Source organism: Microtus oregoni, unplaced genomic scaffold (genome assembly GCF_018167655.1).
Source record: "Microtus oregoni isolate MIOR12 unplaced genomic scaffold, Mior012 000000F_ref0000247, whole genome shotgun sequence".
Classification (NCBI taxonomy): Eukaryota; Metazoa; Chordata; class Mammalia; order Rodentia; family Cricetidae; genus Microtus; species Microtus oregoni.
Genome location: NW_024543059.1, coordinates 38,454,087 through 38,476,517, shown reverse-complemented (window position 1 = coordinate 38,476,517; position 22,431 = coordinate 38,454,087). Strand labels below are relative to the sequence as shown.

The following is a 22,431-nucleotide window of genomic DNA, read 5'->3' as shown; positions in this document are numbered from 1 at the left end:
GTCAAAGCTGTGTAACTGACTCCTCCACAGCATCCTCGTGTGTTGGGGTGAAACATAGGAGTATGCCTGGATCTTTTAAATAGACATGTTCTGTATTCAAGATCAGCTACCATAGTAAACACCCAAGGCTCAGAGGCATCAGATCACTTTCTCAGGGTCACAGAGCCAGTGAGCAGCTGCTGGTGCTCATACAATAGCTAGAGCAACAGTAAATTATGTTGTCACAGGTACCACCATGAGCCCTCCACAATCTTCCACATATCCCAGGAGAAGAGGGACCGTGATTATTTCCCACAGAGATGAGAAAATTTAAGGTCTGGATGGCCACACAGGTGAGTAGCTACGCTGCTCAGGGACTGAGGGAAGTAGGCTCTGGCAGCCTTGTTCTGTTTCTTACACTACTTGGACCTTGGAAAGCCCTGGATGCGCTTGCTCACCAGACTATTCTGCTTCTCTGAAGGAAAACTGGCTCCTGAGGCACCTGAGACAATCATGTAGGAGCAAAATCTGCACTGGCCTAAAGTCAGGGATGTTGGTCTGCGACCTTAAGTGGATCCCTTTCTCTCTTTGGATGTCAGCTGGCTCAAGTATAGAAGAATCAGTTTGGACTGGAACTCTGCATTGAAACATACAACCCTGACCATATATGGTTCTCTTAACTAGGCCATCCTCCTTCCTGGGGAAGACCACGGAGGTCCGAAGAATGTGGGCCAAGGCTGCTGACAGCCTCTTCTTAGCCAGCCCTGGCCCTTCTGTGGCTGGGCACAAGAGGAGCAGCCGGGGAGATCCTGGGCAGTGTACCAGGCCCTTGGTTTTTCCCCTTTGGCAGAGAGAAGGAAGTTAGTTGCCTCTGTGGGTTGCTTTGAGGTCATAAAAATGGTCATAAAGCATTTTCCCAGATTCAAAGTCCAGGTTTGCAAAATGCTGTTGAACTCAGCCATGAGAAGAGTAATCAGAGAAGAAGTCGGGGCTTTGCGAGATTCCCAGAAAGTAGTCTGAGAATGTAAAGAATCTTCATGACTTCTCCATGCTTCATACAGCCGAGGCTCTGCTCCAGGGAGGGGCGGGGAGGCCCGGGAGCTACTGCAATGTTCAGAACAGTGCCATGGTGCTCAGCCCAGTTACAGGCTGTCCTGTCCAACCAATTCCTCATCTCACCATTGGACAGTCCACACTCAGCATGAAATTATTCTGTCTTGAATCAAGACCTGACGGATTCGTTGCTAAGATGAAACCCGGGTTCACTTCTCTTATACCAATTTGCATGATTCTCTTTGATTGGATTCTAGTCCATGCTTATCTGATATTCACAAAGGACCAGACAGGAAGCCATCTTAGGCCATCCAGCTACTTCCCCATTATTGCTGATGTTGGCTTGTTTTTGAGAGAGTCTTGTGTATCCCAAGCTGGCCTCAAACTCACTATGTGATGAACTTCAGATTCTCCTGCCTCCCCTTTTTGGTGCAGGATTACAGGCATGCACTATCGCACTCAGTTTTATGCATGCTGGGCGTGGAACCCAGGGCTTTGTGCATTGCTAAGCTAACAACCTCATACCAGATCCAGTGACGGTGAAGCCGGCAAACACATCCATGTCTTCCACTTGGGGCTGGGGAAGGGCAGGTCAAAACCTCCCTATACCAAAGGTTTGAGAAGGTCAAGGAATGGATCTTGGGATTTCCCTTCCTTGCTTGCTTGCTTTTTGTCTTTTTGTTTTCTGAGACAGGGATTCTCTGTGTAGCCTTGGCTGTCTTGGAACTCACTCTGTAGACCAGGCTGGCCTCAAACTCAGAGATCAAACTGCCTCTATCTTCTGAGTGCTGGGACTGAAGGTGTGCACCGCGACATCCAGCTGACCTTGGGATTTCAAGGACTGAAAATCTTTTTTCTTTTTTTTTTTGAGACAGTATCTCATGTAGCCCAGGTTACCCTCGAACTCCTGATCTTTATGCCTTCACCTCCCAAAAGCTGAGATGACAGAATTGCCACCAAATACATCACAAAAGGCAGATGCGAGGGGCACCACTGGACATCCATGGCTTGTCTGTCAAACAGATGTCAACCAGGGCAGGGGCTGAGAAACCCTGGCTTGCAGGAGTAGAAAGAGCAGAGGTGGGGGACTCGTGGCGGCATCATTTAGCACTCACTCCATCTGGAGCACATTACCCTTGAAATAGTCCTTGGCACCACATTGGAATGGAGCAAGTAAATGTCAGGGCTGGCTGGCATGTAGGCTCTCTCAGGAGAGAGTCGGCCCTTTTTCTCAGAGCCAGGAATACCTGGGGCACATGGGTTGCTCTCCTGCTCGCTCTACAAGATTTCATAAAATTATGAAAATTCGTGCCTTTACGCTGGCCATTCACCCCACCCGTGTCTTCCCTCTCTAAAGTCCACCTGCCTCCAGCCCGCCTTCAAGTCCTAGTTTTGGGAAGTTTTCCTAAAGGTCCCTTAGCCTGCAGACAAGCTGGATTTCATAGAACTTTTTATAAATAATAAAAAAAATACTGTCTTTAATTATAGGTGTGTGGGTATGTGCGTGCACAGGCACACAGACCTCACAGAGGTCAGAGGTTGACACTGAGCCTCCACTGACCTGAAATTACAGGTGCTTGTGGGCCACCTGACTTGGGTGCTAAGAACTGAGCCTGAGTCCATTCCCAGGGCCCTCTTAGCTATACCATCTACTGAGTACCCACTGCTGACTCCCCGTGAGAAAGGACTCAGCTAATCTTCCAGTGTTCCCACCAGAGACTCTGAAGTCCAGACAAATTGTCATTTGTCCAAGATCGTGATGATCTGGACCAAGTTACTCTGCTGCTGATGTCAGCGCATCACAGAGGGGACTCCCCCACTTCTCCAGCCTCAGTTTCATGGGCAGCCTCAGGGGGGTTCTGCATTCGGCTAAGAAGCCAGTCATCCATCCGGCATGCTGTTTGCACACACAGACACACACACAGACACACACACACACACACACACACACACACACACACACGGCAGCTCCCAGTTCGTGCTGGGTAGTTTGTCGAAGAACGTTCTCTACCCTTGAGTCTGCATGCCCCAGTTTCTCTGCAGAAAGCTTGGCGGTGAGGAACCATGTTGGAAAGAAATGGAACTTTCCCCCTTTGCCCTCTGTCCCAAGTTCCCACTTAGGTTCCCACGAAAATCACTCTCTACTCATTTATCTGACTTTTTTTTTCCATCACCAGGTCCCTCTTCCCACAAGCAGAGTTGTCACTAATCTGGCTTGGCAGAGGTCAGTGTAGCACACCCTCTGAGTGTCCACAGGTTCCTAATCTGCAATTCAACCAACAACAGATCAAGAATCTTTTTTAAAAACTGCACGTCTGCTGAATGTGTCCGGTCCTAAACAATGTGTGTAATAACTAATTACATGCAATTTCCATTGTATTAAGTTCTGTAAACGATGCAGTAGAGATGAATTAGAGAACACAGGAAGGTGTGTGTAGGTCATATGAACACACACCATTTGACATAGGTGCCTGAGCATCACAGATTGTGTTACTGTCAGGAGTCTGGGTACCAGTTCTACCTGGATACCAAAGGGTACCTTGGGACCCCAGGTCACCAGTAGGTAGTTTTGCTGTGTTTAAAGCCAAGCATGAGGCTCTATGAAGCTCCTTTCACTCTCTGACCCTCTTCCTCCTCATTCTAAGTCTCTACCTCAGAGCCTGGGGTGAGAGAGACAAGTTAGGCTGACCCTGTGGACTCAAGCAGGGTCGATAAGAAGGCAGCTTGCTTTTGGAGTCAGTCAGATTCTTTGCAATTTATCAAACTTCCCGGGGCTGGGGAGCTAAAAGGGCAGCTTAGTGAAGGCCATGGGTTTTTGTCTCCAGGACAAGAGGAGGGATGAAGGCACAGGCATTGCTTACGTTGATTCGCATTCCCCTTGTACCATTTGAACCACAGTGTAGATAAATATTCAACAGAACTTGAAAAATGCTATGAATAACTTCCAACGTGGTACTGCCAAAACCAATCCATCATGTCTAGCTGGCTACTCTCTGCGCAACTCCCTCTTGGCTTACGGATCTCCTAGGACTGCAGGACACATTTCCCAGGCTAAAAGCCTCAGGACTCTTCAAACTTTCCTTGTCTCTGCTTACCGCTGACAACCAGCTGGCAACCCTGCCTGGGTGTCTACAGAGAGTCACACTCATCAGAGGATACCTCTCCTTCAACACTAGCATCCTGCTCACACTTACTAGAGAAGCCCTTCACAGCACAAATGCAGCAGGCATCTTCATCAACTTCCTATTTCTTGGACCGGACACAGAATCTGGTGCGTGCAAATCATGTTAAGATCCAGGACAACTAGAAATCCACCACTCCAATGGACAGTATGATGCCACAGAAATTTAAGGAGGCTCAACCCATCTTCTAAATGTGACCCCAAGTATCAGAATTAAAAGTCTTCATCAGACCCATCCTGCCATCCCATACAATAGGTGAATTAACTCCATGTCCATTAAGTTGAGACCCAGAACCCACTGGCTCCCTCCTGGGAACACACAGTAAAGCCTAGAAGTAATAGGGCCTTGTGATAACTTGATTCTGATATAAAGCATCTGATGATGACTTGCCCCCGTCTCAGTCCAGGACCACATTCTCCAAGGAGGGTAGGTGTGGTAAGAAGCATGCAGGGGACATACGAGGTGGCAGCCAAATAATGGCAGGTGCCAGGTAGAATGTCTACATTCTCCATTTTCCCCAGACCCAGTGTGCCGAGGTTCACCATGCCAGAAGATTCCTGGGGCTGCCCCCAAACATCTAGGACATACCATGTCATTGCAGAACCCTGGAGACACTTAATCAGTGTTGATTGTGGAGTGAACCTCTGCTGGGCTGGGAGCCAGCTGCAGCCAGGACCAAGAGTAAGTTCAGAGTCACAAGAGACTCCACTAGCTACCCCATGGAGTTATTCTTTTTATTATGCTTACAATAAGAAACCCTGGATTGCATGCGATCACTCTGTACACTGCTGAAAAACACAAATGACGACTAAGTTTTGGGCATGTAGCAGGTGCTGGGTGGCTTCTAGGGAGGGAAAGGATGGCATCTCTGTGGCTGCCATTGATTCTGATGAAACCGGCTTGGTGATTGGCTCTGGATCTCAGCCCATGAGCATACTCTCCAAGGAAGGTAAGTATTAGCTCATCTATGTCTATGCATGTGCTTAAGGTGCAGACGACACAGTCAAAAGCAGGGCATGTGAGATGACATTCTTTATCCACAACCATTCCCGTGTAGATCCAGTCAGCAGGACTTGGCAGTTTAATTTTTTTTTTATTTATTTTTTTATTTTTTTGGTTTTTCGAGACAGGGTTTCTCTGTGGTTTTGGAGCCTGTCCTGGAACTAGCTCTTGTAGACCAGGCTGGTCTCGAACTCACAGAGATCCGCCTGCCTCTGCCTCCTGAGTGCTGGGATTAAAGGCGTGCGCCACCACCGCCCGGCGGCAGTTTAATTTTTATTTCACATGTTTAGGTGTTTCGCTTATATGTGTGGCTGTGCTATATGCATGCCTGGTGTGTCAGATCCCTTGGGACTGAAGTTACAAGTGGTTGTGTGCCACCCTGTGGGTGCTGGGACTCAAGCCTGTGCCATGTGGAAGAGTAGCCAGTGCTCTTAACCACTGAGCTATCTCTCTAGTCCCAGGACTTTGCAGTTGAAATGTCATGGAATGGAACCACAGACAGTCTTTGTCAAGTGCCTTTTAGGAATTTAAGTAAATCAGATACAGATTCTCACATGGCTGTTATATATACAACTTCTGGAAATAGGGGACAGTGTAAGGTTTCATACTCTAATTTCTCACCTTCATTCTTTCCCCCTCTTTGGCCAGTTTGCCGTCCACACAGGCCCACAAGCAGCGCTCTCCTTCCCACGCATAGGGTGGCTGCTCATCCATCCATTACAAAGAAGGGAGCATCTTGCATAAAAGGATAAAAGGGCAAGGGGCAAGTAGCACAAACTCAGGAAGCATGATCTAAAACAGGCCTGTCTGTCGAGTTTCCCTGAGCCTGAAAACTATGCATTCAAATGATAGCCCCCTTAGACCAAAATATGGCTCAAGCTGGAATTATACTCAATAGTCAGCTTCTAAGACTTGAAAACTGCCTTGTCTATAGCTCCCCACTCTCCCAGTGCAGCAGCCAGGTTAGGCACTACTTGGTAGAGAGAACGCATCTACTACCACAGTTTGTACTTTAAAAAAAAATGATGCAATAAACTCAGTTGGTTTAATTTCCAAACATGAACTCATTGCTATCTCAGGAAATATCACTTTACTCTTTAGATTAAATGTTAGCCCAAGTCCAGGAGGCATTCAACAGCAAGAAAGTAATGTACTTTAACTGGCTTCTCCAGACTCAAATTTCACCTAAACAAGTTTTATACAAAGATTAGCCAAGAACCAGGTAATGGATACCACAGGGTTACGTCATCTGCGGCCCATTTCCAAAGAAGCATGGCTTTTCCAGGCGCGATTCTAAGCACTGGCTCTTCTTTTTGCACCTCTCGGAGGGTGAGTAATGGCAGGTGCGTGGAGGGTGGTCATAAACAAGAGGCCCTGGGCTGGCCCCTCTCTGAAGTGCATGGCTGGGGCTCCTTGTTGCAGAGCCTCTTCCTGACAGTAATGACATTCCAGGATTCTCAGTCCTGGACTCTACTCTCCATTCTGGCTGTGGAAACAGAAGAATTGCCTGGTCTAGGGTGATCAGCAGAAACAAGACAGCCCCTGCCTCAATAGGTAGGAGAGAAATAACACCCCAAAGTTGTCCTCTGATCTGCACACACTTGCATACATATCATACACACACACACACACACACACACACACACACACACACACACATCATTTATACACAACACCAATGAATCTGTTGAAAGAGAAAACAGACAAGTATACAGACAGGTCTTAAAGAATAGCACGAGTACAGAAGGACCTCTGCTGGCTATGCCAGCTGGAATGAATAGCTCCAGTCTGGAAGCAGCGCAGACGAATAGAGACAGTTAAAACAAAGGCCTTGAATGCCACAGACAAGCAAGGCGTCATCCCCAACAAGCTCAGCTGCACTGACGATTTTTGCCTGGGGATAGCACTGTTGTCTGTTAAGTTCAGAACCCTGAAACTTCACCTAGGTAACACACCATCTGTGTCTCACCCCCCAGTGTTAGGACAGGATGGAGTTAGCAGTTTCATGAGCAAGGACAAGTCTCTCCTACCTCCCAGGCTTTCCAAGTATCTCCAGTACACCTGTCTAGTTACCCTGCTTAAGCAGACCAGTATCACCTCATCATGACCCCCGCTCCACAGCATCCTGGGTAGCTGATCCATATCACCTCATCCTTGCCCCTATCCCACATCATCCTGGGTAGCTGATCCATATCACTCCATCCTTACCCCCATCCCACAGCATCCTGGGTAGCAGACCCATATCACCCCATCCTTACCCCCATCCCACAGCATCCTGGGTAGCTGATCCATATCACCCCAGCCTTACCCCCATCCCACAGCATCCTGGGTAGCTGATCCATATCACCCCAGCCTTACCCCCATCCCACAGCATCCTGGGTAGCAGACCCATATCACCCCATCCTTACCCCCATCCCACAGCATTTTGGGGTAGCAGACCCATATCACTCCACAGCATCCTGGGTAGCAGATCCATATCACCCCATCCTTACCCCCATCCCACATCATCCTGGGTAGCAGATCCATATCACCCCATCCTTACCCCCATCCCACAGCATCCTGGGTAGCTGATCCATATCATCCCATCCTTACCTCCATCCCACAGCATTCTGGGTAGCAGACCCATATCATCCCATCCTTACCTCCATCCCACAGCATTCTGGGTAGCAGACCCATATCACTCCACAGCATCCTGGGTAGCAGATCCATATCACCCCATCCTTACCCCCATCCCACATCATCCTGGGTAGCAGATCCATATCACCCATCCTTACCCCCATCCCACAGCATCCTGGGTAGCAGACCCATATCATCCCATCCTTACCTCCATCCCACAGCATTCTGGGTAGCAGACCCATATCATCCCATCCTTACCTCCATCCCACAGCATTCTGGGTAGCAGATCCATATCACCCCATCCTTACCCCCATCCCACAGCATCCTGGGTAGCTGATCCATATCATCCCATCCTTACCTCCATCCCACAGCATTCTGGGTAGCAGACCCATATCATCCCATCCTTACCTCCATCCCACAGCATTCTGGGTAGCAGACCCATATCACTCCACAGCATCCTGGGTAGCAGATCCATATCACCCCATCCTTACCCCCATCCCACATCATTCTGGGTAGCAGATCCATATCACCCATCCTTACTCCCATCCCACAGCATCCTGGGTAGCAGACCCATATCATCCCATCCTTACCTCCATCCCACAGCATTCTGGGTAGCAGACCCATATCACTCCACAGCATCCTGGGTAGCAGATCCACATCACCTCATCCTGACCCCCACCCTACAGCATCCTGGGTAGCAGACCCATATCACCCCACAGCATATTGGGTAAGCTGGTTGGGCGCTCTGACTGTCTCACCGCTTCTCAGCCTGTAATCCTTTTCACATCACAGCCAGCTCATCTGCAATGACAGGTAAATCCCAAGAGCAACCTTTGGGAAGAGCCCTGGGCTGGTAACCAGCTGGGATGACAGCAGCCTACATGTCCTAGATAGATTAGAGACCCTAAAGAGAAGCTTAGTTAGCCACATGTCTTCTGGGTAGGTGGCATTATATAGTAGAGGTCAGAAATAGAAACCAAAAAAAAAATGTTTTGCACTAACTCCATACCAAAACAATTATGTCAATAATGCAGGCACAGCTGGGTCACCAGAGGGACTAATTATAAATCTCTATGCCTCTATTTCCACAAAAATGAAGGGAAATGTGTAACCACCCCAAACGCCATCCAAAGAAGCTACTTGCTGATTTCAGGGATTTTGTTTTCTTCTTCTATATTCCAGTCCTTACCACCCCAGTAATTAACCAAAGCTAAACCTTCTGCGTCAGTTTCTAGGCTGAACTAAATACCAAGGCTTATTACGCACAGCAAGAGATTCCTATGGAAGCATCCCTGTCTACTCCAACCCGGCTTCTTGAAGAAAGGGTGGAATGTCTTGCCCGTAAGCATTAAAGGACTAACAGAAAACAGAGAGAGTTCAGTAGCCAGCAGATGGAAAAGTCTACGCCGGTTACAATGAGTGGAAAGCAGAGAAAAACCTGACACTGCCCAAGAGCAGAAGTAACTGATAGTTCCCGGCGAAAGAAGGGCGCTCAACTTCAAATGAGAGCCAGTGAGCTTTCCTGTGAAAGACATGGCTGATGGGATGAGAAACAGCCTACTCAGGTAGCAGTGGGGACGAGCTCACTGTAGCAGGGATGTGTGTGTGTGTGTGTGTTCATGTCGCGGTAGTAATCATGTTGCTGTGTCAAAACCATAACATCAAACACCTTCAATATTCCTTTCTTTCCTTATCTGCAAATTATATTTCAAGCTGGAAAAGGAAAACACCAAAGAGGCACTCGTGTTGCTAGCGCATGCTGAATGTGTGGGGGTAGATGTGCCTGCCCGTACTTGAGTGTGTGGAGGCCAGAGGTCAAAGTGAAGGCTTTCCTCTACCAGTCTCCACCTTCTTTCTTTAGATACAGTCTCTCACGGAGCCTGTAGTTTACGATTCCAGCAAGACAACTAGCTAGCTGCTCAGCAAGCCTCTGGAATTGGCCTATTTCCACCTGCCCAGTGGTATGGTTACAGGCACAGGCCACCACCCTTAGGGTTTTCGTGAATGCTGGGGTTGTGATCTCAGGTCTTCATCCTTGCTCAGCATCACCTTATCCATTGACCCCGCCACCCCCAAGACGCACCCTCATCTTTGGGGGTTGATATTAAAAATATGTAACGCTCCACAGGTTTGAGGGTCCTTCTTGCGTAGGGGCCATGCTAATCTTCTCTGTATCATTCCAACTTTAGTCTGTGTGCTGCGGAAGTGAGCACACACAGAAGTGTTGTGGAGATAGCACCCGGAGGACCAGAGCAGGCTCTGCAATACTGCTGCTTCCTGGCCTTTGAATCTGAGCAGAACAAATATAGGAGGGCAAACAGGGTCCCACAGCCCCTGACCCCTTCTAATGTCTCTATTAGCCTCACTGACCAGTGCCTCTGGGGAAAGGTCAAAGGTTAGTGGCATATTCAACATCATTATTTTTCATTATTCCCCATTCAGAGCTACTTTTCCATCATTTTTGAGAAAGGGCCCTATAAGTGTTTTCTTTTTTCCGGATTACTCGCTCACCCTGACTTTCTTCTGCATCTTGTTCCCACATCCCCCAGTGTAAAGGAGGACAATGGGGCGGAGTAGCTCACAAAGAGAAACACTGCAGAGGGCACAGTCAGGTCATACACTCTTGCAACCCTATCTGTGCCTCAACCCTGCTGGTCTCTAGGAGGCACACAAGTCACTGAAGTTAGCAGAGTGATGCCTGGTCATTGTCACCAGAAAACCAGAGGCGAGTCATTGAGCTCGGAGCCTCCTTTTCCTCACCTGGACAAGTAGGGCTGTTATCAAATAGTTTCTGGTTGGCAGAGTTGTGGGAAGATGAAACAGAATCCATGTAATCTGCAAACTGAAGTCTCCCTACCCACAGGCTACTAAGATTGTTTTAGAAACTCTTTTTTTTTTTTATCTCTTCTTGACCACAAATGTATGGTCACTGTCTAAGATTTGAGATACAGGGAAAAGTTGGACAGAAAGAGTCTTGAGTGATAGCTCCCCACGTTTGGCCCTGCTGGCCCTGAGGGGCACTGCTCCCTCCTCTGTGTGTAGAGTCATGCACACACATTTCTGGACCACTTCTTAGTCAGAAGATAGCCCTTCATCAACTAGTAACTGGGCCCAGATCTTAAAACCTGCTGCATCTTCTCCCTAATTTTCACAGCAGTCCCAGGAGATGCTCTGGTCCCCAGTTACAAATCAGGAGGTCGAAGTCTAGAAGTCACACAACCAGAGCCTGGGCTCTGCGCTAGAACAGACTCCAAGTGAGAGATCAGTGCTTTTCTGGGTATCTTGTCTGCCACCACTCTGTTGGTTGGATGCTGCCGCTTCTCCTGTGATACCAGCTGCTCCAGCATTACCTCCTCGTCTCTCCAAGGCCTGCCTAACACCAAAGAATCTAAAGGAAGGGAGCTAAGGGGTGACAAGGATGTCGCAGCCGCCCACATCATGTTCCTGGCTGTGTCTCAGCTTTTCCACTCCTAGCAAGAGCGTCAGGCCTGAGTGGTTACCTCCTCTCACTTTCTTTCATTGAAGATCTATCAGCCACTGCCTTCTCTCCAAGGTGGGCAGCTGCGTTTCTGACATTCCCTTGCAGAGATAACACAGAGAGGTTCAAACTTTGCCTCTAATGATTCTTGGCCCCCCATTTTTTTTTTATCCAATTAGCTTTAAAATAAAACATAAAGTAAAACTTTCTGCTCCACTATTCAACCAGAACAGTGAATTCTCAAGCTGTGGGTTAACCGACTTGGTGTTTATTGAACTGCATCAATGATAAAAGTTCAGGCGCCCACCTCTGGCCCCAGTCCCCATTGTGGGTGGTTATTCACACACAATTGACTTCTAAGATGTTCTCAGGGAACTCCCTCCTGCTGAGGGCCGGTAATGATTCAAAGATAAGAAAGGTTTGTTTTCTCCAAGCCAGTGGCCCAGCAGCATAGGCAAAGTGGGACACAGATTGTTAAAGAAAATGACGTGGACAAGAAGATGGGCTGTTCCCATTTCATCTACACCAGTGCTCCAGACTCTAGTCCGGCACCTGCTCTTAGACTACCCTGTAGCGTCTTTATACGAAGACGGAGAACTGCAAAGTCCTGTTTTACAGAAAAGGAAATGGGTTCAGATTTAATAAATGGCAAAGTTAGGATTAAAACCAGGAGTCGACTGTGAGCAAAAGCTCTCAGTGATGCAGCCGGTGTGTCCACTAAGGTCATGTCCCTTGTAGGGCAAGTGCACAGCAGAACCTTGATTTGTAATGTATGTGCTGTTCCTCAGACTCTGAAGAGGAGCTGAGGCCCACTTGGGGGGGACACATGAGGCTCTCTGAATGTCAAGGCCCCACCAAGCATTTTCCTGACTGGGCTCTGGATTGTGGGGTACCCAGGATAGTAACTGTTGCCTTGTACACGCTAGCAGGTTGTCTGAGCTTCTCCACCCCTGCTCTGCCTGATTGGGAAAAGGGGTACAGTCATCTTAGGTGGTCCTCGCAGTTTATTTGAAAATGAGACAAGTCTAAAGACCCAGACAGACCCAATAAAGACTGACCCCTGACCCATGTGAAAGAAAGCATTCTCTATAGGCTAAAGAGACAGCGAAGATGTCACAGTTCTAACCTCAGGCACCTGTCACCAGGCCCCAGATGCCATCTACTGGGGTGTTTTATGGTTTCTCTGCATGGCACAGAATCCATTTTTTTTCCCATAAAAGCCTTAAGACTAGCAATCTTTGCAATTCAGACTGGGCCCTGACTCTCCTATGCGGCATAACAGAGTGGCATCTCAGGCATGGCTTCGGGAGGAAGCAAGGGGAATGCTGGCTCTCCCACAGCAAGCTGGGAGAAGGTTCCAGGAAAGGATTAAGGAGCTGTAATCATAACCTGGGAGCAGCAAAGGCACGTAATGTCTGCTAACGTTACAGCGCCTTAAACCAAGCTGTTAAATAGTAGCTTAAGGTTACACAGGCCAATCATAACACACGCAGTGTGAACACTAAGGTGCACTTTTCCAACAAATACTTCATTACGTGAAGACTCAGGCTCGATGTCCGTTCTTTTGCTGGTGTTGTTTTTAAATGACATCTTTAACGATATCACCGCAATAAGTATGAATTCCAGCTTATCCACCCTATTCTTCATTGGGCTCTTATTATATATCAAGCTCAGCCCTAGATCTGCAAAGTGGGAACCTTGGTCCAATGCACGCTGAGGACACTGACCAGATCATAGTGCTCTGACTTTAATGGGGGAATCTCTATCCCTGCCAGCTGAAACCATCTGAGAGAGAGAGAAAAAAAAAAAAAAAAGAAAACCAGAAAAAAAAAAAAAAACTCACAAAGCCAAAGCCAGGAGAAGAGCCTTTGGATCACGTTTCCTGCTTGGGATGGGAAAACAATTCAACCTTCCCTGAGTAGCAAGGAGAGCACTGCTGGCCTCTCTTCTCCCAGGAGCGAGCAGCGGTTAAATTTGAAAAGTGCAAAAGTACCCGGGAGGCTTCTTGCAAGCTTTAAAGGCAACTACCACAACACTGTGAGGGGGAATAAGAAGAGGGGCCACATATTCTCACCCCCAACCCCAAACGAGCCAGTCCACAAGCGAGCAGTACCCACGTGCATTCTTTAGACTACAACACAATGCTGGGCAGGGGTCCAGGAGGCAGACCATGCTGGCCCAGGGAATCCAGCTCTGCACCAAGGAGATGACCTCGAGGTGCAACCGCACAGTACCTCAGGAATTCGTAAGTGGAAGGGATGGGGAGTTAATTATCTCAACTGTGCTCCCTTCAAAAACACACATGCACAACACACACACACCCGCGCGCGCACCTTCAAAACAGAGAAACACCAATTGAGGATTGGGGGATTTTCCACTTCAGTAACAATTCAGGCTGTCAGGGAAGAGTCCAGAGTGGAGCTTGAGAGTCTGCGGTGTGCCCTTACCAGCTTCATGGTGGAATTATTCTGTTCCCAGCGCCACAGCATCATGCTCATCTTACTTCAGGGTGAGGAGGGAGGGGAAAGAGGAAGGGAAGACGAAAAAGGGAGCCGAAGCACCTGCCGGCAAAATCCCTGGTCTGGCCCCGGCGCCAGGTCGTCCACGCTTCTGCAGCCCCTTGGGGCATCCCTGGCAGGCCACGGAGGTCACTTCCCTCAGCCCTGGGGGAACCCAAGGCGGGAACAGAAGCCCCGAGCCAACACTTCTTGAGTGCCGTGCTCCCTCAGCGCGATCCAGTAATTCCCCTGTGCACCAGCGAACAGACGCCCGCCGGAGGTTGGGGCCCCGCGCGTGGTGATGGTGGTGGGGGCACCGGCCACTGTTGCAGGGCCCGGTGCAGGGGGAAGGTGCAGGGAAAACCGTAGAGCAGCCAGCCTAGCGGGGAGGTCCTTAACTCCTGCGGAGAGGGCGAGGGTAGGCGGGACAGCCTTGGGCAGGAGGGCGGGCTGCGATCCCGAGAAGGGGCTGTGGCTTCCAGGACCATTCTGGTTCTGAGCCAGGACACCAGCGTGAATCTCCCCCAACACGTGCTCAGTTCCATCTCACTTTCTGCATCAAACTCACCTAAATTGTCCATGGTAACCACTGGCACCCCGAGACAGCTGGAATCTGGATTGTGGTTGTATGATAGATGCAGGCACTCAGGGAGCGCGCGCGGGCGCGTGTACACACACACACACACACACACACACACACACACACACAGACACACACACACATACACACACACACACACACACACACACACCAGCCCACACCTCTGGAGATATTTATTTCCTACTATGTGAAGGATGGAGCTTGGGTGTTTTCAAATACACCGGGCAGCCGCAGGAGAAAGGACATTCGTAGCCTGCCAGGGGAGTAGGGGACAGGCGAGGACACAGCTTTTGATGTTTATTTTCCTCCTCAGTGTCCTCTACCTGCAGGCTGGGTTGTGCTTTTCTTTCTCTGAAATTTTGGGGATTGGTACCCCTCCTCCCAGGTGACCCTGGGCATCCGGACCGCAAGCCTAGTAGTATCTGGCTCGGGCAGCAGTATTAGTGGAGGAAAGTAATACTGCCTCCCCAGAACTGACAGAGCTGGGCTAAGATTCTTGGAACTAACCTATTATATGTTATTTCATGTTATTATATGTTCTTTTCAGCAGCCAAAATGTCAAAATGAGAGGAAGTGAGAAGACGGGTCCCAATCTTTTGAAGAATGATTTTTAAAACAGACCAAGTAGATGAAAATGTTTCCCTATAACCTCTATCCTTCAGGATTTGATTTTTCTCGTTGCTAGAAATAAATAATTAAAATTTAAATTAAACTTAATTAAATTAATTTAGTCAATTAATTAATTTAATTTTAATTTATTTGGCTAATCTACCTGCCCTCCATCTGTGAATTCCATGCTCCAGCAACAGTCCCCTTTGTTCTGGTGTCAACATATCAAGGTCCTTCCCGCCTTGCAGCCTTGCATCTGACAGTTCTTTTTTTTTTTTTTGCAGCACTGTTCCCCTAAATTCACCTGTGGTCTCGTCTCTAAGGTCACCTGCTCTGAAGGACTTCTGACTCTGCAAATGCAGCAATCACACACACACCCCACCCCGTAACTCTCGTCTATTCTGCCAATGTCGTTGCTACATTTGTTCCGCTCACTGCTAACTCTGCTAACTTGTCTTTTTCTACCTTTTCCCACTTGGCAGGTTCCAACCATAACTATTATGTCCCCCTCTAGTGTCTGCCCTAACCCTAGCAGTTGCCACGGTATATGTGCTCTAGAGTGGAAGTTACCAGGTCTCTGCAGCTCAAGGGTAGGGGTACACCCTAGAGGGGATGGCATACCACACACACATTTGAAAATGTGTGCTTTGTATTAGAATAGACATATAGTCAGAAGCCAAATCTTAAAATATCTTCATTTTCTAGAACTAAACCTTGACAAAAATCTTATTGGGCAAGACAGCAAAGCAGCAGCTGTCTACTGTTGTTTTATATTTTAATCTAGGGGTCCACGGTGCTGGGGAGGAAGAGAGGAAGTGAGAGCCTCTGTGTAGACGCCATCAGCCCAGGGGCTCACATCAAGGAAGCTGCTATGGGCTCCTGGTACTTCCTGGGAGAGCTGCAACACTCACAGTGACACTCCCCCCGGAAGTCACTGCAGAGTCCCAGTCTCAGTCTTTGCCATGGTGCAAGGAGGAAGGAGAGGAACAGCGGAGACACTAATGCACCTGCCTGATTTCCATGCAGGGACTGAGGTGGCCACTTGCCCTTTCATGCCCCTGTGCAGTAGACAGATATGCTGGTGCTTTCGGCCTTGAGCCTCTAGGGCGCAGTCCTACTCCAGCTTTGTGGGGTGCTAAGAAGTAGGAAGATTTCCCTTTCCGGTGTGTGACTGGCAGGGAAGCAAGCAGACACACTGCATAGCTGGGCCACAAGGAAGAAAGGTATGCAAAGCCTGAGAAGCGCTCGAAGGTGACAGACTTTACCTAGAAAAATGGGAAGCACCTGGGGGCACCCGTACCAGGGGGTGTAGGGATGAAGTGCCATGGCAGGGGTGGAGTGGTCAGAATGAAGACCACTGAATGGCAGAAGTTGGGTTTATCACTTGGCTGAGGCCTACGAGGTCCCTGCAAAAGAGGGGTATCACCTTTATAAACTAAGGAGCGGTATGTGTCCACATTCCTGTTTGGGGACAACCTCTGTTAATAGCGGGACTTGTTTAGAATGATAGTGGCTGCAGCAGGGAGAAGACAGTAGGAATGAGGGGACAAGGCACGAGTACCTAAAGAGAAGACATGTGCAGCCAAGACCAGCTGTTTGGTGACAGCTGTGGGGTTTACCCCGGCAGGGGTCACGTCCCTGCAGAGACACACCTTGCCTTGGGGAGAGACTCAGCACCCACCAAGCTGCCTCCACAGCGCCTGCTCCTTCCTCTCCTTTCTGTAGTCTCCAGCCCTGGCCTTTGACATCAACTAGAGGAGATTAGATGACTTGGGACAGGGCTCTCCTTCCTCCCAGCTGGTGGTCTCTCCCAGTCCTGGTCTTCAGACCCATCCCCTGGGGCTGTCAACTCAGCGCTGACTCTCACAGGCTGTGACACCCTCCACCCACCCACAGCTTGGCCTACCTCAGGTTGGGCCTCTCCTGAACTCTCACGATGACAATGACGGTCTTGATACTGTGCACTCCTGCAGACTCAAAGCCTGGGCCTGCTTTTCCTATGCTGTGTTCTAGACCTCTCCATCCCGATAGCATCCAATGCTCATGGATTCCTTCCCATTCACTCTGAATTTGCCCATCTGCCCAGCTCTTCTAATGACTAACTCTGAACTGAGTCAGGGATTGGAGCTCTTCTTTCTCAAGGCAAGGAGAAAAGGGACAAGGAAGGCCAGGGGTAAAACAGTTAGTGGCCTGGCACCCCAAAAGATACCACTGCTCGGTCCTTAGGAGAGAGAGGCCCATCCATGGAGTTGCTAGCCTCTCTCCCACCCTAAAGTGATACGCCTTCATTCTAAGTGCCTAAACTCTGTGCCTGATAAACTAATCTGTGTCCAGCTGTTAAAAGTGTAATGTGTTTCCCAGAGGTGATGCTTCAGTTTAACAGGGGGTCTTTCACTACTTCAGCCAGACCAGTGACTGATGGGGAAAAGTGCAGACAGGGTGGGGGTGATTTGGGGAGCCTCTTCAGACTGTTACAAATGCATGTGAAGGCCCCCTGAAGACGGCTGGGGGGATGCCATCTCCTAAATGATCGAGAATAACCACAGAAGAAGGAGGATCGGTGTGCTCATCCAAGAAGGAGGAGGAAATCAGCTTGGTGGCACGACATGAGGAGATTGGCTCCCAGCCCAGGGGGCTGACTTGAACAGGAAAGTCCCAGAAATGCTATGTGTCCTCTGCCAGTGGACATCTGGACATCTTTAGTGCTGAGTGGGACACAGGGCACCTTGGGAGACTCAACACAGCAATGCTAAGAAGGATTTTGTAGATTGAGGTTCAGAGAGGGAGTCACTGACTTTCTTCTCCCCGTTTGTAAACTCCTTAAAACTGAGTATAAACCGGGCTGTGGTGGCTCAATGCCTTTAATCCCAGCTTTCAGGAGTTAAAGGCAGGTGGATCTCTGTGAGTTTGAGGCCAGCCTGGTCTACAGAGCAAGTACCAGGACAGCTAGTGCTAGGCAGAGAAACCCTGTCTCAAAAAAACATTAGAACAAAACAAAAAGTGTAACGCGGGCAGGCCTGCCCGTCCAGCATCCTGCCTCTGTGTGACTACCATGTTACTGTCAGGAAGGAATATGACTTCCCAGAGATAACGAAGGTAACTTGCATGCAGGCATTTTAATCCACACGTGGATTAAAGATTCACCCCAGCCTTCCCACATGGAGAAGGGTCAAAATCTTAGAATGCAAGAGATGGGGCTGAGTGTGGTGGCTCACACGTGTAAACCCAACCCTTGAAATGTAGGACAATTGCTGAAGAGCTAGAAACTAGCGTGGGCTACACCGTAACTTCTGCCCCAGCCTAAGCTACAGAGTGATACTGTATCTAAAGAAATTTTGTTTTTTAAACTGGGTGAGGAGAGAGAATCCAAGGAAGAAAGTAGCTAAGAAGGAAAGTAAAAGTCTGATGGATGTATGCAGCCTGCCAGGTCACTTCAGAACTGGAGTCGCACTGAAGAAGCGGGCGCTAATTCTCCCTGAAGGAGGACTCTTATCTGCAGCCTGAGGACAAGGAGGGCCAAGAGCACAGGAGTTGCTTTCTCTCCCTCCACCAGCCTTGGAGGGGTATCAGTCTCATTTCAAAAGGTCAGCCTGAGGGCATGGGGACCTCTGAGGCTGTAGGACAGGGAGGGTTGGAGAGCAAATTTTAAGGCTTTCAGGAGGGCAGACAGAATGTCACACTGAGGGCCCACAAACAAATGAGACCTCCCTATAAATAAACTGTGCCAGCAAGGAACTCCCCTGCCTCAGCTCTCTGCCTGTTTCTTGAGATGAAGTTAATGTAAAGCCTTCTCTTTAGCACACATGTTAAATGCCACCACCTAGCATACTCCTCAGCAGAGCTGATAGTGTCATTTCCTGCTCACCATACAATCCAGACCCCTCTTTTCCTGCCAGCAGAGGAAGGTTTAGGCAGTGACAGAGCAATTCTAAGTGGACAGTGTTTCCCACCCTCTCTCGATGTCCCTGGACGGCTTTCTCTTCTGAACCAGGCTGAGTTTTCTTATATATCCGTGTAACTGTTAGGGTTTTCCCTCAGCCTGGGCATGGCTGTTCCTGTCAGGCATTGTCCTGCCAGATGGTACTATGGGGACCTTTCAGACCCAGAGCAAAGTTAACTTCGTTGGTGAAATTCTCTCAGGTCCTTCCCCCATCAGAATTATCCATCGTTCCCCAGTCATCCTCAATACATTTTCTGTCCTTCCATGTTCTGTGCAGTAGACCTCTTATGGCCAGGGCAGGTACCCTTCATTGTTGGGATGAACAGCAATGCTGACACCATCACTTCCAGGTGATATGTTGCCTAGGAACAAGTTCTCTATCTTATCCAAGTGCACCCTCAAGTATCTGGCTTGCTCTTGGCATGGTTAAACAGAACTAATGAGTCCAGAATGGTGAGCCTGAAGGAAGGTTAAAGATCACGCCATTTCGTTTCCTGTTACTCTGGAGGAACCTGGACCCCTGTACCAGAAATCTTCTATGGTATTATAAGAAAGGTACTGAAAATAAACTCAAGTGAACCAGGAGGCTGCAAGAGCTGGACCAGATGGTATCCAGGGTGGTCCAGGAGGATCCTTCAAATCCTCCACATCCTCACGAGGTCTGCAGCCTCACCGTGTGCTGGGCACCCAGAACACAGGCATTTATCTCCTTTCACTGTGGCTAGAAGGCAAGGCTGGAGAATAAGCGCTGTGTCTTACGTCTCTATAGATCTCAAACAGTGCTGCTCACAGGAGAATCTGGGGATGGAGTATCAAGTGACCGAAGACACACTCAAAAGCTCTTTTAGGTGGTTTGTTTTGGTTTATTTGGGGCCAACTAATTTTCCCAGAGTAGACAGCATACGTCCCAGCCAATCTGAGAGAGTTGCCAGGTACCCCTGGTATTTATTTGCTCAATTCAACACCGCAGGCCTCAAGGCTTCTCCACTATCCTCCTCCCCAATTACCTCAAGGAGGCAGATAAGGCTTGAATTTGTGCAGTCTCTGGGTGACCTCTGACACCCCTTTGAAGGGCCTCTGTGTAGCCAGGCCTCCATCCCCTACTGGCCAGGAGTGAATCTCCTACTTCTGACCTAGCATAGTGTCAGGAGAGGACCTCTGGGAAGTGGCTCAAGGACTCCGTTTATCTTTCTCTGTCCTCTTTAGTGGGCCAGAGGTTCATGCAAGGTCAGAGGGAACTGCTTAAAAGAAAGCACAGAGCCCTGACATGGCAGTGGGCTCAGAAGGGGGGCCGCTCTCGCTGGAACATCCCAGCTTGCCAGTTTACAACTGTCATTAGTCCAAGCTTGGTTTGTATTGAAAGATTCCGAAGAGCAGCTTGGAAGGCAGTTGTCAACCAGGAGTCCCCTGGGGTCTGTTGGGTTGCTGGGCTCTGTTGTCTGTGGCTGTGGGTTTAATGGAGGAGAGGACAAGGTGCAGGAGTGATTGTTGATTTGGTACTTGCTGCAGGATCTGTCCTTTTATTCTTGGCCAGTTCTGGTCCCTAAGGATTTAGGGATGGAAGTTTAAGAAGCAGCATGTCTCCGAGAGGGATGTTTGTGGTCAACACTTCCTGGGAACTGTTAGGAGATAAGCCCAGTCCTACAAGCCTTGGCTGTAGGTAATGCAATGAGTTCTCACCCAAAAGGTTTGGGACTGACCAACTAAGTGAACACAATGGAAAGGAATTAGAAACTGATACCTGGTGGAGGTGTGAGAGACCTCCCCTCAGATAAACCAATTACACTTGTTTCCAGCACCCTTTCCTTCCAGGTTCTCTACATGCATATAATGCATGTAGACATACACACATGCACACATACATGTGTGCATAGGTACACATGCGAGCGCACACACGGTTAACCTGCTCTCTGGGTTTCTTCCTCCCTCTGGCCAGGAGCGGGACACTTCCACAGGGGGACAGGTGGAGCGGGCACTTGTGTCTGAGCCTCAGGATGCAAGCCGATGTAAACAGGAAGAAAGGGACACAGTCCCAGACAGTGTGTGTGCAAAATCACTTTCTATTTGAAAGTCCGCAAATGACCACCTTGAAAATCCCAGAACAGAGGCTATTGTTTAGCAAAGGAGCCCTCTTGGTGCAGCTGCTGTCTGCCTTTGACTACCACATCGGCCTGTGAAACAGGGGCTGGCCATTGTCACCACCACTGGGCTGGCCTGGGCCTTTCTGGGCAGTCCTCAGTTCCCACATCAGAGCAAGAGAAGACTCCCTGAGAGTGAACCCAGCCTGCTCTGCTGATCAGGCCCCCCGCAGCTTCCTCCTGGTCATGACCACCAAGAACTCACCACAACTCAGTTTTATTTGCCAAAGCCCTGTCAGGTCAGTTACCCAGGCAACCATGCTTTCTCCTCCTCCTGACATTTCTGTGTGTGCATGATGTGTATGTGTGTGTATGTGCAGGCATGGATGCATGGGCCACAGCAGCATATAAATGTCAGAGGGTGACCTTGGATGTTGGTTAGAGGTCTTTAGCCTTGTTGTAGATAGGGTCTCTTGCTTGTTGCTGGGTTTGCCAGGCTAGCTGGCCTACGAGCCTCTGGAAATTCTCCTGTCCCCACCTGCCATCTTGCCACAGGGATGCTGAGTACAGACACACAATACTGAGAATCAAAAATTACATTTTACGGGGCGAGTGTGGTGGTGCATGCCTTGAATCCTAGCACTAAGGAAGCAGAGGCCAGCCTTGTCTACATAGCAAATTCCATGCTAGCTAGGGCTACACAGTCAGACCCCATCTCAAGGCAAAAAAATTTACAGGGATGGAAAAGAGTTACCAAAAGTTCAACAAAGGCCAATAAGATGGCTCAGGGGGCAAATATACTTTGCTGCCATGCTACCGAGTAAATAAATACATTTATTAATTTTGAAAAAATAAGTTGAAGGCTGGAGAGATGGCCCAGTAGTTCAGAGCTGCTCTTCTAGAGGATCCGAGTTCAGAACCAGGCACCTCCACTGAGGCTCACAGCCATCTGTAACTCTAGTTTCGGAGGATACAATGCTGTCTTCTGTCCTGTGTAGGCATCATAGACACATGCAGGCCAACAATCACACCCGTAAAATAAAAATAAATAAATCTTTAATACAATAAGTTGAGTAGCTTTCTCTGAGTCACACGGCTGCAAAGAGAGCACCTTGGTGTCCTACTGCATCTGGCTACAGGGCCCTGAAGACTCTCTCGGGAGAGGCCTGAGATAGATGGGGGAAACTTAAGCCACACATGCGTGCCTGCTGCAATGTGGGGGGGGGGGACCTATTTCCTAGCATCTTCTCGGTTCCAGAATTTGGGGGGGGGGGGGTCAAGTGTCACTCACTGTCCCAGCTGGATCCCTTAGAGTTTATAAACCTGGGTCAGAACCGCTGCAGTTGTCTGGGACTGAGTCTATCTGCAGGGAAGGATAGAAATCAGTCTGTTTTC

General features: G+C 49.0%; 1 protein-coding gene and 1 non-coding gene across 15 annotated transcripts in view; both read right to left on the bottom strand.

The window, feature by feature from the left end:
* The window catches only part of Nav2 (neuron navigator 2), a 621,718-nt gene that overhangs the window by 275,333 nt on the left and 323,954 nt on the right, over positions 1-22,431 (bottom strand). The window lies entirely within an intron of this gene.
* LOC121454831 lies at positions 9,939-10,045 on the bottom strand. The gene has a single exon (XR_005975352.1). It is a non-coding gene; the product is annotated as a U6 spliceosomal RNA (small nuclear RNA).